The sequence below is a fragment of the Heteronotia binoei genome, chromosome 14 (assembly GCF_032191835.1).
Source record: "Heteronotia binoei isolate CCM8104 ecotype False Entrance Well chromosome 14, APGP_CSIRO_Hbin_v1, whole genome shotgun sequence".
Taxonomy (NCBI): domain Eukaryota; kingdom Metazoa; phylum Chordata; class Lepidosauria; order Squamata; family Gekkonidae; genus Heteronotia; species Heteronotia binoei.
The window spans coordinates 36,396,570-36,412,265 of NC_083236.1; positions in this window are offsets into that span (position 1 = coordinate 36,396,570).

The window sequence follows — 15,696 nt, forward strand, 5'->3', positions numbered from 1 at the left end:
AAGTTAGGAAAGGCACAAACAGGTATAAGAAGAGGCCAGCATGGTTAACAAACAAAGTAATGGAAGCTGTAAAAGGTAAGAAGGACTCCTTTAAGCGGTGGAAAACCAGTCCAAGTGAGATTAGTAAAAGGGAACACAGGCTGTGGCAAATCAAATGCAAGACTCTGATCAGGCAGGCAAAAAGGGACTATGAGGAGCATATTGCAAAAAACATAAAGACCAACAATAAAAATTTCTTCAAATATATTAGAAGTAGGAAACCAGCCAGGGAAGCAGTGGGGCCCTTGGATGACCATGGGGTAAAAGGATTACTGAAGGAGGATGGGGAAATGGCTGAGAAGCTGAATGCATTTTTTGCCTCTGTCTTCACTGTGGAAGATGAGAAGTGTTTGCCAGCCCCAGAACCACTAATATTGGAAGGGGTGTTGAAAGACCTGAGTCAGATTGAGGTGACAAAAGAGGAGGTCCCACAACTAATAGACAAATTAAAAACTAATAAGTCACCCGGTCCGGATGGCTTACATCCGAGAGTTCTGAAAGAACTCAAAGTTGAACTTGTGGATCTTCTAACAAAAATCTATAATCTTTCATTGAAATCTGCCTCCGTTCCTGAGGACTGGAAGGTAGCAAATGTCACCCCCATCTTTAAAAAGGGTTCCAGAGGAGATCCGGGAAATTACAGGCCAGTCAGTCTGACTTTAATACCGGGAAAGTTGGTAGAAACCATTATCAAGGACAGAATGAGTAGGCACATTGATGAACACGGGTTATTGAGGAAGACTCAGCATGGGTTCTGCAAGGGAAGATCTTGCCTCACTAACCTGTTACATTTCTTTGAGGGGGTGAACAAACATGTGGACAAAGGAGACCCGATAGATGTTGTTTACCTTGACTTCCAGAAAGCTTTTGATAAAGTTCCTCATCAAAGGCTCCTTAGAAAGCTTGAGAGTCATGGAGTAAAAGGACAGGTCCTCTTGTGGATCAAAAACTGGCTGAGTAATAGGAAGCAGAGAGTGAGTATAAATGGGCAGTCTTCGCAGTGGAGGACGGTAAGCAGTGGGGTGCCGCAGGGCTCGGTACTGGGTCTCATGCTCTTTAACTTGTTCATAAATGATTTAGAGTTGGGAGTGAGCAGTGAAGTGGCCAAGTTTGCGGATTACACTAAATTGTTCAGGGTGGTGAGAACCAGAGAGGATTGTGAGGCACTCCAAAGGGATCTGTTGAGGCTGGGTGAGTGGGCGTCAATGTGGCAGATGCGGTTCAATGTGGCCAAGTGCAAAGTAATGCACATTGGGGCCAAGAATCCCAGCTACAAATACAAGTTGATGGGGTGTGAACTGGCAGAGACTGACCAAGAGAGAGATCTTGGGGTCGTGGTAGATAACTCACTGAAAATGTCAAGACAGTGTGCGTTTGCAATAAAAAAGGCCAACACCATGCTGGGAATTATTAGGAAGGGAATTGAAAACAAATCAGCCAGTATCATAATGCCCCTGTATAAATCGATGGTGCGGTCTCATTTGGAGTACTGTGTGCAGTTCTGGTCGTTGCACCTCAAAAAGGATATTATAGCATTGGAGAAAGTCCAGAGAAGGGCAACTAGAATGATTAAAGGGCTGGAGCACTTTCCCTATGAAGAAAGGTTGAAACGCTTGGGACTCTTTAGCTTGGAGAAACGTCGACTGAGGGGTGACATGATAGAGGTTTACAAGATAATGCATGGGATGGAGAAAGTAGAGAAAGAAGTACTTTTCTCCCTTTCTTACAATACAAGAACTCGTGGGCATTCAATGAAATTGCTGAGCAGACAGGTTAAAACGGATAAAAGGAAGTACTTCTTCACCCAAAGGGTGATTAACATGTGGAATTCACTGCCACAGGAGGTGGTGGCGGCCACAAGTATAGCCACCTTCAAGAGGGGTTTAGATAAAAATATGGAGCACAGGTCCATCTGTGGCTATTAGCCACAGTGTGTGTGTATATATATATATATATTTTTTGCCACTGTGTGACACAGAGTGTTGGACTGGAAGGGGCGTTGGCCTGATCCAACATGGCTTCTCTTATGTTCTTATGCTTCCCTGCTTACTGTAAAAGCCAGGGCACTGAGCTTTTGGGGAACTGATTGGTATGCCATCTGTGACTAGTTTGTTGTGTGTTATCTCATTGTAATCTTGGCATCTGTGTTCTCCTTGGCTTGAACTGCTCCACAAGAAATTTCCTTCTCTTTCATACCTGGAACTTTATTTGGGTTTTCTCTGCTGAGTGAGTTGAGCAGGTATCTGGGTCATATGGTTGGGCTGTCCACATTTCCTTCCATGTTGATTCTCCTGTAAAAAAATATATGTTTTTGTAGAATGGAATTTGAACCTACATCTGTTGTTGAAGAAGAAGAAGACATTGGATTTATATTCCGCCCTCCACTCAAGAGTCTCAGAGCGGCTCACAGTCTCCTTTATCTCCCTCTCCCACAACAGATACCCTGTGAGGTAGGTGGGGCTGAGAGAACTCTCACAGCAGCTGCCCTTTCAAGGACAACCTCTGCCAGAGCTATGGCTGACCCAAGGCCATGCCAGCAGGTGCAAGTGGAGAAGTGGGGAATCAAACCTGGTTCTCCCAGATACGAGTCCACACACTTAACCACTACACCAAACTGGCTCTCAGTTTGAGCCCTGAGGTATGTTGTAGTGAGGAATTGTAGCAATTTATGGTTCTTTCCAGAACTAACTTTTGGGGAGAGGTTGAAGCAGAAGACAAATGGTATCACCTTGGCCACTTTACTACTGTTATTCTGTATTGCCTTATATTTCCTCTGATTGTTGTTACAGGACTTGTATTAGGCATGCTACAACTCTAATGCAGTGGGGCGTGGTGGTGTTTCCTATCTCTTATCTGTTGTGTTCTGTTTGTAGATGGGGCCAGGGTGACATCAACTGGGTTACTTTGCTTGGTTGGATGCTTCCATATCTGGCTGACACAGGAGCAATGTCAAGCTATTCCATGGTTATTGAGTATTGGCAGTGTTGATATGGGCTGAAGATAAATTGTTCCGAGCTTCTTGAAGTTGTGTCTTTTTAGAAATATCTTTTCTCTGCTGAGGATACCACCTAACTATGCTGGTGCTGTACCAGATCCAGGGATTAGGTTTGCAGTATATCACTGTAACATTTGTGAGCACTCCAATTGGTGATAGTAAAGGTAATGGTGTTGATCAGTGGCTGTTTCCTGCACTTCAAAATGGCTACCAGGAAATGATGTCACTGTGCAACAGCATATCATGGAGGTGTTCTTCTTGTTTATAAATAGACCTTTGGATAGTCCAGAAGATGGAAGCTACATTCCTTTATCCTCATCATATAGGGTGAAGCAGGTCATAGAGAAATTTGGCATCTGAGGAGTTCATTAAAGTCTTGTCTGATGTGGTTCAGCCCTTTCCACCATTTTTACAAATATTTAAGTTGTGCTTTAAATGACTATGAAGCAGAGAGGGAATTGGACCCTTTGACTTCTCTGTTTCAGCCCAGAAACCGAATGTTGTGGTAACATTTGTATCAAGATTATTTACATACAAAGACAGGTAACTGTTTGAGCACTATATATGACCATATTAAAAATAAAAGATGATTTTTGTCACACAGACATACAAGGAAGGATGCTGTTATTTTTTCCTGTTGTAAACATAATAGTAGAGACAGGGTTTTATCCTGCACTATGAAAAAAATTGATTTGGCAGGTTTAAAGTCATATAGGGGGAAAAAGAGAAGATATTTCATTTGTAACTCACTCTTCACATGGAGTTTTAGAGCGGCTTACAATCTCCTTTCCCTTCCCTCCCCACCAGACACCCTGTGAGGTAGGTGGGAGAGCTCTGAAAGAAACTGCTCTTGAGCAGAACAGCTTTGAGAGAACTGTGACTGACCAAGATCATTCAGCAGGTCCATGTGCAGAAATGAGGAATCAAACCTGGTTCTCCCAGATTAGAGTCTGTGTACTTAACCACCACACCAAACTGGCTCTCAACTGGCATTGTAATTGTTCTTAGACATCACATTTTATGAAGAGCAGGCTCTGAGTCCAGTAATACCTTAGAGACTGACAAGATTTTTGGTATATAAGCTATTGAGAATCAAAGCTGCCTTTGTCAGATAGTCAGCGCTCACTTCATCTGTCCCTCTGAAACATTTTTAAATGCTCAAACTGTAATAATTTCTACCTGTGAAAATATGATGAATTTCAAATATCTGGAAAACCAGAAGTAAAGGAAAGGAGATACTACCTAACATGGATCCTGAGATGTGTATGAATATTTTAACTAAATAAAGAATTGTATCAGCATAGGGCTATATGAGTGACATACAGTAATTGTGGGACTCCATAACTGTTCTGCATAATGGTTCTATTTATGGAATGATGTAATTTTCAGTCTTAGTCAAAGCAACAACTAACATAAAGTTAACAATATTAGAACGAGCCATTATGAACAACATTGTGCGACTTAAAACTGCTATACACACAGAAATCCTCAAGCTAGAAGAGAACATTAAAACAACTAAAAAAATGGAAACTTTTGGTTAAAATCCTGGGTAAAGCAAAATATTAGGGCTTAAAATAACAAATTTAGCCTCATGGAGGAGGGAATTCCCAAGGCAAGGTGGTAGTGGAAAATACATTCAAGTCACACCCAATTTATGGCAACCCCTTAGGGTTTTGAGAGAGATTCAGAGGTGTTGTGCCATTGTTTGCCTCTGCATAGCAACCGTCAGTTTCTTTGGTGGTCCCCCATCCAAATACTAACCAAGTCTGACCCTGCTTAGCTTTCAAGATCTAGTGAGATAACGCTAGCCTGGGACATCCAGGTTGGCGCTAAGGCAAGGTAAAAGGTAAAGGTAGTCCCCTGTACAAACACCAGTTGTTTCCGACTCTGGGGTGACATTGCATCATGACATTTCCATGGCAGACATTTTACAGGGTGGTTTGCCATTGCCTTCCCCAGTCATCTACACTTTCCCCCGCAGCAAGCTGGGTCCTCATTTTACTGACCTTGAAACGATGGAAGGCTGAGTCAACCTTGAGCTGGCTACCTGAATCAAACTCAGGCCATGAGCAGAGCTCGGACTGCAGTACTGCAGTTTACCACTCTACGCCACAGGGTTCCTTAAGGCAAGATACCTCCGCTGAAAAGTGGTCACTTCACTTTTGCAGGTGGGGGCACAGAAGGCACATCTTGACATGAACATCTCTTCAGGTGTAATAGATTTTCAAGTCCCCTAGCCCCAATCCCCAGCTGCCACTCTGAATTCTGCCCAGAAACAAATGAGCAGCTGCTGGTCGTTATAAATCTTTAAGCACAGATGTGATACAATTTCTACAATGAATTCCCAACAATTTCCTAAGCTAGCTACTGCAGTTTGGACCATCTGATGTTTCTGAACAAATGAAATCTCTCTCTCTCTCTGTTTTCCTAGCTTCTCATCATGTTTTCTTTCCAAGCTCCCTGCCCTCAGCAAAGAAAGTAGCATCCTGGCCTGTATAAGAGTAAAATATTTATGCTGTGCTGTCCTCTTACTATGATCACTGTGACATTGTTAGAATTGTTCTGTCCTGTCAGCCCTGCTATGTTTGTCAGCTCTGTTGTTTAGGTGTCAGCTGCAGTTCTGATACTGAAATAGTTTGTGCCAGAGTGGAGGGGGGGGGGATATGTTGGCTCGCAGAAAATGAAAACCAGTGCTGAGACTTTCAATATATAGGTTTGACTATCAGCTCCAAAGTGAGCCATTATTCCACTGCCCCCCCGCTAATGTTTGCTGTGGAGTGACTGGATATTTGTTCTAGGCCATGGCAACAGATATTTGCATTTAACCTGATGATTCAAAGATTGAAGTTTATCACCATCAAAGCCAAACAGCTTCCTCTATGAGGATAAGAGAACCCGAAGTCTTTTGCCAATCAGTAAACACATTTAGTAAACTCATTTAGTCCATTAGTCCAATTTTATTCTGATTTATTAAACTATTTATACTTTGCACTTCCCATAACTCAGGGCAGCTTATAAACTAAAATTTAAGCAAATCCAAACTACAGTAAAATCCTACATGATCTTCCCCTCCCTATATTAACGTCTGCAGCTCACACTCCATTAAAAACTCTAGCTGAGAGAGTAGCCTTGTAACACTTCTAAACATGGTGCCCCCCACTGCCTCATCGAACCCCCTCTATGGAGGGGAAGCTGTGATGGAAAAGGCATGTGCTCTAGTTGAGGTTGAGGGTGGGGGGCAACTGATAGGTGGCAACTTAAAGACTGCCATTGGGGGCATGAGGACATATGGGAAGAGACAGTTCTTCAGAGATGTGGGTCCTAGGCCATGAAGAGCTTTAAAGCTCATCACCAGCACCTTAATTTTAACTTTATATCTCTGCTGCCTAGCAAGTTTATATCTCTGCTACCTAGCATTACATTTTATGATGCACAAGGCCTGTCCTCCCACAAAGTCCTATTTATGTCAGATCTGGCCCTTGTAACAAATGAGTTCAATATCCTTGGAATAGAGCATTATGTCAAGCTCAAAAGAAAAGTCTTTGATAAAATGGAATTGTTAAAAATATCAGATAATCTGGAAGCACTGGAAGAGAAGGGGTACTTGGTCTGCCAGTGCCGGATTAAATCCTGTGAAGGCCCCTAAGCAGTCAAAATCTTGGAGGCCCCCTTGCAAATTATCTCAGAATCTGAGCGCCCATCCCACTATCCATGGCCCCCACTGCAGCCTGCAGGAACCTTCTTAAAAGTTTCTTTACTAAGCTGTGGGGAAGAGGCAAAGAAAGGCAAACTTGGTGACAACACCGGCAGCACCCGCACCAGGCAAGTCAGGCAAAAAGCAGCTCAGTTGCTGGCTGCATGTGCAGGCTGGGAGGACTGCAAGCAGGGGAAAACCGGGGTCAGGAAAGCTGGCCCGCAGCCTCTAAAGGTATAGGGGTCCATAGGCCAGTGCCTATTTGTCCTAATTGTTAATTCGGCTCTGTCTGTCCCCCCAAAAGAAGGTCGCATTTCCTTTATGAATCACTGCATATTTCAAGGTATTCACTTTGTTTTAGGCTAGTAATTATCTTGTTCATAACTAAAAAAAGGTCTGAATGAAAACTAGGGTAAGAAATACACAGATATGAGAGTTTTTTATCTTCTCTTTCCCCAGGAAGACACAAAAAAGATCAAGGTCCATTTTAGGCGTTCAGGAAGAAAACCCTGGCCTAGCAAATAAAATCTAAATTTTACCACTACCTTCCATACCATCAAAGAAATGTAAGTAAGGCCAGCTTGGAGTTTGAAAGTTGGAATTTGAAACACAATTAGGTGCTTAAAAGATGGCATGGAGAAACGTTAATTCTAAAGATTCAATTTTGGAAGTAAGAGCTAGAAACTAGAGCAGAAAATATTTTTGCTTCATAGACTTCCAGAGCAAAAAGTACAAATTTTCCTCCAGAATGATAACAAAATCTTATGATTGCTGCTAGATGTACTTTGGTGGCTTCAAGGAGACAAGAATAATGAAATTTTCAGTTTTTAGAAGAGGTGAAATGAAGGCCTAAATATTTGAGATTAGACACTTGCTCAATCAAATGGCCATCCAGGATCCATGGGTCTGCTTTTTTTCATGACAGGTATTTCTTGGAGACAAATTATGTTGAATCTGGCATTGTTAATGGAAAGCAGATTATTGTGGCAATAAGTAACAAATGCTTGAAGATGTCTTAATCATAGCCTTGAACAAGAAAGAAGAGCTGCAATGTCTACATAAAGTAAAAGGGGAATAGGATGTGCAACCAGACCAGGAGCATGAAGACAATTAGCATGTAATTTATAATACAGATTAAATATAAATACAGATTAAATCAGATGCCAAAAAACCCACTCTGTTAGACATCTCTTGTGGCAGGGACTGGGTTTGAGAGGCAACTAGTTGTTGTTATGGGGAGGGATAGGAACTTTCATGAATGAAAGTTCACAATGAATTTTGGCCAGTTTGTGTTGTGAAGTGATGTTTGTGAAGCGCTATCATGAATTTCCACAAATTTTAAGGCAGGTCATGGCAGCCTATGATAGTTCATAAGAACAGAAAGCATGGAGTAAAATGGCTTTGAGTTATTTAAACCCCTGCTTTATGTTCCCGCCGCTCAGCTGTTTTTTTGTGAGGAGCAGAAGGCAGGGGTTTAAATGACTCAGAGCCAATTAAACCCTGCTTTTTGCTGCCTGCCACTTTTCACAGGGAAGCTCCTGCTGTCTGCTCTCTGTGAAAAGCATCAGTTTAGTTCACAAACCAACCTCCCAGTTCGTATCAGTTTGTGGTTCAGTTTGCAGTTTGGCCACAAATGACTAACTGAACTGAATTGCAAAAATGTAGTCCATGCCCATCCCTACTCATGGTAGTTGAAATATGTAACGAGAGAATCAGATGCAATAATTGTTCAGGAATTCCCAACTCATCTAGCTTGATCCAAAGCCTTGAGTTGAAGGCTGCCCTGAGATCTGTAAAAGTGGTGAACACATTTTCCTTGGGATATGAAGTATATTTATCAGTTAGAAAGGAGAGCACTTATGCTTGATGCAATGTCAATGAGCCCTTTTTTGAAATTGATTTGTTCAGGGCCTGGAACTGATAAATTTTTGGACCAACTCTGGAACTTTAGTTATAGGTGGGTAGTATACAGCTTTCCTGGTATGAAAAACAGGCTAATTGGTCTATAATTGGCCAGGGAGTGCTGTGAACCCTTGTTATATATAGCTTCTTTCCATTTGTCAGGGACTCACCTAGGGCTCCAAAAAGCCTGGCATTCCTCCTCCTTGTGCTTGCAGAAATCTAGGTAGAATCCAAGCCAGGATGTGCAACCACAAAATCAGAATGGTTGACACAGGGGTGGAATTCTAGCAGGAGCTCCTTTGCATATTAGGTCACACAACCCCGATGTAGCCAATCCTCCAAGAGTTTACAAGGCTCTTTTTTGTAAGCTCTTGGAGGATTGGCTACATCGGGATATGTGGCCTAGTATGCAAAGGAGCTCCTCCTAGAATTCCACCCCTGGGTTGACAGTTTTTGGAGTTCTGAATTGCCTTTTATTGATTTTCAAAGCAAAGAGATCTGTTAGAAATTGGCAACTTTTTTATTTCTAAATTTTGTTGTGATGCTGATAATTGTGCAGTTTGCTGCGCCTTTCAGTTACTTCTATTGTCATGACTTTCCCTCTCCTCTGTATTTTGCATTTTGACATCAAGATTTTTATGTGGTGTTTCACTGATGCACATGTGGCTTTAATGTGCATTGATAATATAAGACCAACCCCCTCAATACCACACAACAATCTTAATGTGATTGTGCTTACGGTGCTGCATTTTATTAATGCACAGGAGCACATATGTGCATCAATAAATAAACATGCAAGAAACACAGCTTGCTGCAAGCTGTACATAATTCACCTTGGGGGCGTTTTATGAATAAACACATGCACATTGGAAACACAAATTGGGAAAAATATACAACTGAATCTGAGATATGGAACAATGCAGCAAATGATGCCTGATTCAACTTCAAAATTAGGCTTAGCTTTAAAAGTATTTCTATATTGCCCTTCTTTCCCATGGCAAACACAGAATTTCAAAAACTGCTGGGTAAACTGGAATCAGAGAGGAGCGAAATGAAGCATGCAGTGGAAGTGTGAAACAGTAAAGGAAGGAAACTAGGGACATCCGCTCATTCCTACTATGGAAAAAAAAATGTTTGCCAAATGATTTCCCAAAAGATGAACTGACTATTTTTGTAAAATGTTTATGAAGCATGAAGAATTTACTAAGCTGATGTCTTCATACTATAAAGGAATATCTGTGTATTTCCCAAAGTACAAATGTTTCATTGCCTTGCAACTGGAACTTCTGGCACAATTTTTACTGCACCTAGATTAAAATTGGAGCCAATTTATTCATGGATTGAATCCAGTTGGCCACCCAATGTTAGATGGTCCAAGCTGTCTAAACTGTGTTTGCTCATTTCCCAGGGTGCTCAAAGATGTAACAGCAAAAGGCACTGAAATGAATGCACCTGGATGAGACCTGCTACTTGCATCAAGCAGCTACATTCCAAGATTTCAAGAGGAGGATTCTTCTGGAGGTCTCTTTGTGAGGGATGAACACCTCTTTCCTATTTTGGTATTTTAAAATTGTTCATATTTACTGTATATTTTTGGCTGCTGGTTTAATTCTTCACTTTTCATTTCTTTTAGTTAAAGATAAATTTCAATGTCTATGTCATCTGAATTTTTAATGCAATTTATGTGTACAGCAATTGGCATTTATACATTTAATGTACCTATAAAGTTTAATGCTGATTTAATGATGAACAAATAATATTGAACAACACATACATCTTATGAGGAAAATATGTTGCCAGAAAACGGAAAATGGCACAAAATGAATAATCACAACTTCAGTTCAGGTAAGGGGAAAGGAGAATCAAAACAGCAAGAATGAATTCAAAATCACCGTTCTTTTCAGCTAGAGATTAAAGAGGGATTGAATCTGGAATCTTACACATGCAAAACACCAGTTTTATCACCTGTTTATTTATTTATCCATTAAATCCTCTCTTTGCTTCAATATTACTTCTGTGTCTTGTTTCTGAGACCAAGCCTGCGGTCACACACACTAAATAAAGCACATTCAATCTACTTCCAATGCACTTTCCAGTTGGATTTTGCTGGTTCACACAGTAAAATCCAATTGGAAAGTGCAATGGAAGTGGATTGAAAGTGCATTATTTAGTGTGTGTGATCTTGGCCTAAAATTGTCTCTCCCAAACAGCTGATGGGAATCAAAACTGAAATTTAAGTTACCACTGGAAGTCAAATTTAAAATGATCTTAAGAGGGAGCTTCTCAGCTGAGCGGCCTGCAGGCATAATGGAGGGGTGTTTGGCTTCTTCTTTCCCTCCCTCACCATGGTGTAAGTGATGGCGGCTGAAAACTGACAGATGGCTGTGAGTTGGAGATGGCTGCAGCCCCAGTGGAGAGTGCTTGTTGGCTTCCTGTCCTCCTACCAAAGCCCTCATTGATAGAACTGGAAGCTGAAGGGAATGGGATTTAGCTGGATCTAAATTTAGACACCACTTCCAGTGAGTGATCCCCTACCAATACTCCTCACCCCCTTGCTGATGCTCAATGAGACAGTGGAGTAAAAATGGAGGGGATGCATGAAAAACAAAGCAAATGGCCAAACAAAATTGGAAATTTCTAAAAACTCTCTAGGACACCTCCCCCCCCCCCGTGGAGATTGAGAGGACTCCTAGAACACCATGTGATGCAGTGATATTACCACTACTTTTTTAAAGCCATAAATGACATTATGGTTTCAAGTGATATAATATCTCTGTGTCTCTGCCCCTCATATGCAATATTACTGAACAGTGTACTAAAACCCCCCACATTTTCTACGAATGCTACCCAAAGAAATAAAAAATAGTCAATGAGAAGGAAAACCACTGCATATATCAGTGCTTGTTCTTACTGATAAGGGGATTAACCCAGCCATATTTTTCACTCCATCTTGCCCAGTTCCCTTCCTTACCACAGCCCCCATCCAACATGACATTGGTCCATACAAGTCGGATGATCCCCAGCAGTAGACTTTTTTCATAGTAAAAAGTAGCCTTTTAGGGGCAGTTCCTTTTTTTACAGCAGAAAAGTAGGTTGGATCAAACCCAATGTAGGGACAATTGGTTTTGATTTTCATTATGATTTATTTGGCATTTCTGTTCTCTGTGGCTGAACCAGTTTCTTGACAAGGTAGAAGTGGTCTGAGGATCTGCAGCTCAAACTTGTCCTTGATTTTTTAAAGAAAAGAATCACGATAGAACACACTCCTCCCCTGCAAACAATTCATCATTTCAGCTCTTAGCCCAAGAGCCCTATATTAACCCCATTTTTAAAACATGGCCGTCAGGCAAGAAACTATTGTGTTGAATTGTGCCCCACATTAGCATTTAAGGTGAAGAGAAGATCCAAAAATGCCTTTGCTAATTTTATCTTATTCCCTCATTTAAAAAATTCACGAAGTTTAAACTTTTTTTTTTTATTAAAAAAAAAAGCAATTGCACATATGTCTGCCATTTTGAGTTACTTAACATTGAGGTTCATTATATACCCTTCGGGGTTATTTTCTGTTTTAATGAAGTAACATTTATGTGGAACCCACCATAATAGTCATCCAGAAGATCCATTTTTCAGAACATTTAAAGTTTGGAAACCTGTTTGGAGGAATATACTTTTTAATTTTCTTATTAAAAGGGACATTATATAGATAGATATATTTTATTTGGGCTTTTGATGAAAGAATAAATTGGATTTGTGTCGGGGAGGGGAAAAGGATAACCCTTCAATCCCTTGGCTCTCCCCTATTAAGATTTTTTTTTACTTGCAACTTGGCCTCTTTTAAACTCCTATCTCGTGAATACTCACTTCTAATCTGATACCTCAGTGTACATATCTAAACATGATCAGTGACAGTTTTAGCTGCGGGGTGAGGCTTTCTGTGACAGGGGCAGCGAGCTCTGATTGGAGACCATTCATTGCAAGTGACTTCAGCTGTCTCTTCGACTGACACTTGGCGACTTGAGGAACGAGGAATGACGAAAGCTCTTTGGACAGAAAACTTCCCCTGACAAGAAGGTGACAGCTCCTTCCACAGCTGGTCTCTGATAAAGCTTTGCACGGGGCCCACACGGTTGCTAATTTAAGGCAGAGCGGTAGCTGCAAGCGTGGGGCAAACAAGTTCTTGTAGGTTTGTAGCTCGTCGGGGAGGGATGGCAGAGAGAAGAAGGTTCCCCGATGGAGCTCTGGCGGGCCCATAGCATTCTCAGTAGGCCATGTTTATTTAAAGGCAAGTAAACTGAACCACCAGCAATTCCCGGTCCTCATTAAGTCATCCTATGTAGCTGACTCTGGTGTATTTGGTTTATTCAAAGATACTTTTTTCCCTTCTAGGGCCCAAATAGTAAGCAACAGTATCCTTGGCCTCCAGATAAAACTGTCAGGAACTAGACTGACAAGTGGGACCGGGCTGGAAGCAGTCTGGTGGTTTGTGGCCAGTTTGAGTCAGTATATCCCATAGTAATGCTATTCAGGGTTAGGATAGAGAAGTAGCATAGTGCACTGGGTAGATTGTCATAGTAGAGCCTGGAAGACTTGAGTTCTAATGCCTTCCATGAGTCCCTTCCATGAGTGGCCCTGGACCAGTCCCATACCCTCCACCTAATTTCTCAGAAAGGGTTGTTAGAGGGATACAATGGGGAAAGGAGAATGATGCTATGAGTTCCTTGAATGAAGAGCAAGAGTAAAAATATGCTGAATTTATTTATTTTGAAAATGCATACGACACATTTCCAGAGACCTGCTCAGTAGGAGATAGAAATGTTTTTGTTTGGGTGAGTATGAGCAAGATTGCCCATTATGCATATATGCATAGAATAGCTCTCTGTTGAATGAAAAGTCAGTAGAAGTGCCTAACATTTTCCTTTTTCATTATTTGTCTACTGCAAATCACCCTTTCCCCACCGGCTACCCATACTAAGGCATTCCAAAATGGGCATTTTTCTTGCAAACATCTGTCTGCTGACAGTTGCCAATCCCTCCTTCGCTGCAATGAAAAGTGGGTCCCTAATTATTTATTTGGGGCTAAATGGTCAGGAAAACAAGCTTGCTGGACAGGCTTGTGAAACCTCAATGGATCCATAAGACTAGTAGTATAGGACCCTGGAGGCAAGATTGAGGGACTGAGATAAACCTTTACATACAGGTGTTGGAGGCCCTAGAGTTATCAGGATCATAAACAAGGGTACTAGCCTGGCTCAGATGAGCATAGCATGATAGAATTGGCAATGATAATTGCTAATATGGTGGGAGATCTCCCACTGGTAACCTTGATACTCAGTTGGCTGTGGGGTGTGGGGTAAATTTTTTAATTGCTGTTGAACTGATAGAATAATATATTTCAGGCTTTTGCCAGAAGTGATGTCAGGTTGCTGTAGTGGTGTGACATCATTTTCAGGTTTTCCCTGAAAATGGTGTAACATCATTGTGCTTATGGTGCCCCTCATGTCCCACCAGATTTCTGCCAGTTCCCTACCACTGGTTGGCAATCCTATTAATTAACATTATGAAGTGGTCCGGAGTTTCCCCTAGCACTCCTCTCTTTGAGCAGAGATTTGAACTTTGGTTTCCTTCCTAGTCCAGCATTCACTCCACTGTACCACATCAGCTGTCAGAAATTCAGAAATGTACTCTACACCACTCACAGACAGTTAAACATGACAGATCTATTATTCATGTTGAACTAATGGACAGAGAAAAGAATGTTGCCTGATAATAAATATTGCATGGTCAGTGACGGAAGTGGTGTAACTTGTACAGGCAATCCAGTTTATATCAAAGGCCATCATTTTCTTCTCCTGAACCCCATTTGTTAATGTTGTTATGGCTGTGACCCATCAACCAGTCAGAAGTTGCAGAAGAATATCCTTGTTAGGAACAATTTCCATGTCTCCCATCTGGTGTAGTTTTATGGCGGCCGTCTAAAGACAACCTGAAAAAGAGGTGCAAATTTATTCATAATTACTAGAACTGAAATAAAAATATAGCCCATAGTAGCACCAGCTCTGCTTAGTATCCAGATGTGGTCAACGGGAAGATTTTTAAGGTCTTCATTTTCCTATCTTATGGTTTATCTATAATTTACCTCAGACATCATGACTACCTTTAACAGCCCTTCTTCCAACTGCAGAACACTCTGGGGATGTTGTGGCTGCTCAGGAATAAAACCTTCAGTGCTCCTTCAATGAATCTTACAGGACAGAACCAGAGTCTGGACATTTCAGAGAATGGGTCTAAAATAGAAGACTGCCCTCTGAAAAAGAAGTTCATATTGACCCACTGTATAATATCAATTATCAGGTCAATTCCAAGTATTGGGAAACCCAAGACAAGATGCCCTCTGCTGGCCCTCCTCTGAGTGCACTGTGGCCACCATAATCTTAGTTTCTGATATCATCATGGCTCATTCACTCAATATAGTAGTAGGATAAGCAGTAGCCACCTCACAACAATCCAGAGAAAGGCAGCAGCCAAGGAAATGAATGGCAGTTACTACTGTTCTTCTTAGCTGCTATTCACTGCTTGGAGGGGCCCCCAGGGGATCCTGCCACATTGGGCAAGAGAGTAGGCAGCCATGGCTGCTGCTACATTGTCATAGGAAGTCACCATCCGGTGGTGGTCCCTCCCAGGCCTGTAGCTATGGTGGGGCCCCAGGAGTCCAGGCCCACCAATCAAACCCTTGTGTAACCTTTCTGGCCCCACCAATCAGTCTTCCACTGCTTGCCACCACTCTGCTCAAGCAGCACCCACTGTCACCACCATTGCTCCTTTCTTTCTCCTCCCCCCACTTACCATTCAGCCTGATAAAAAGTGCAGGGGAAGATGAAAGTTCTTGAATAATTTTGTGATAATAAAGGGGATATAATGTGGCATTTGTATTTTAGTGGTGTTCACAGGATATTTTGAGAGTTGGCACTGAGAGCCTGGCCCCCTGGCCCCTCTAAACAAAAAACCCTGCCTGTGGCCCCACAAAATTTGAAATCCCGGCTATGGCCATGGTCCCTCCTGAGACTCT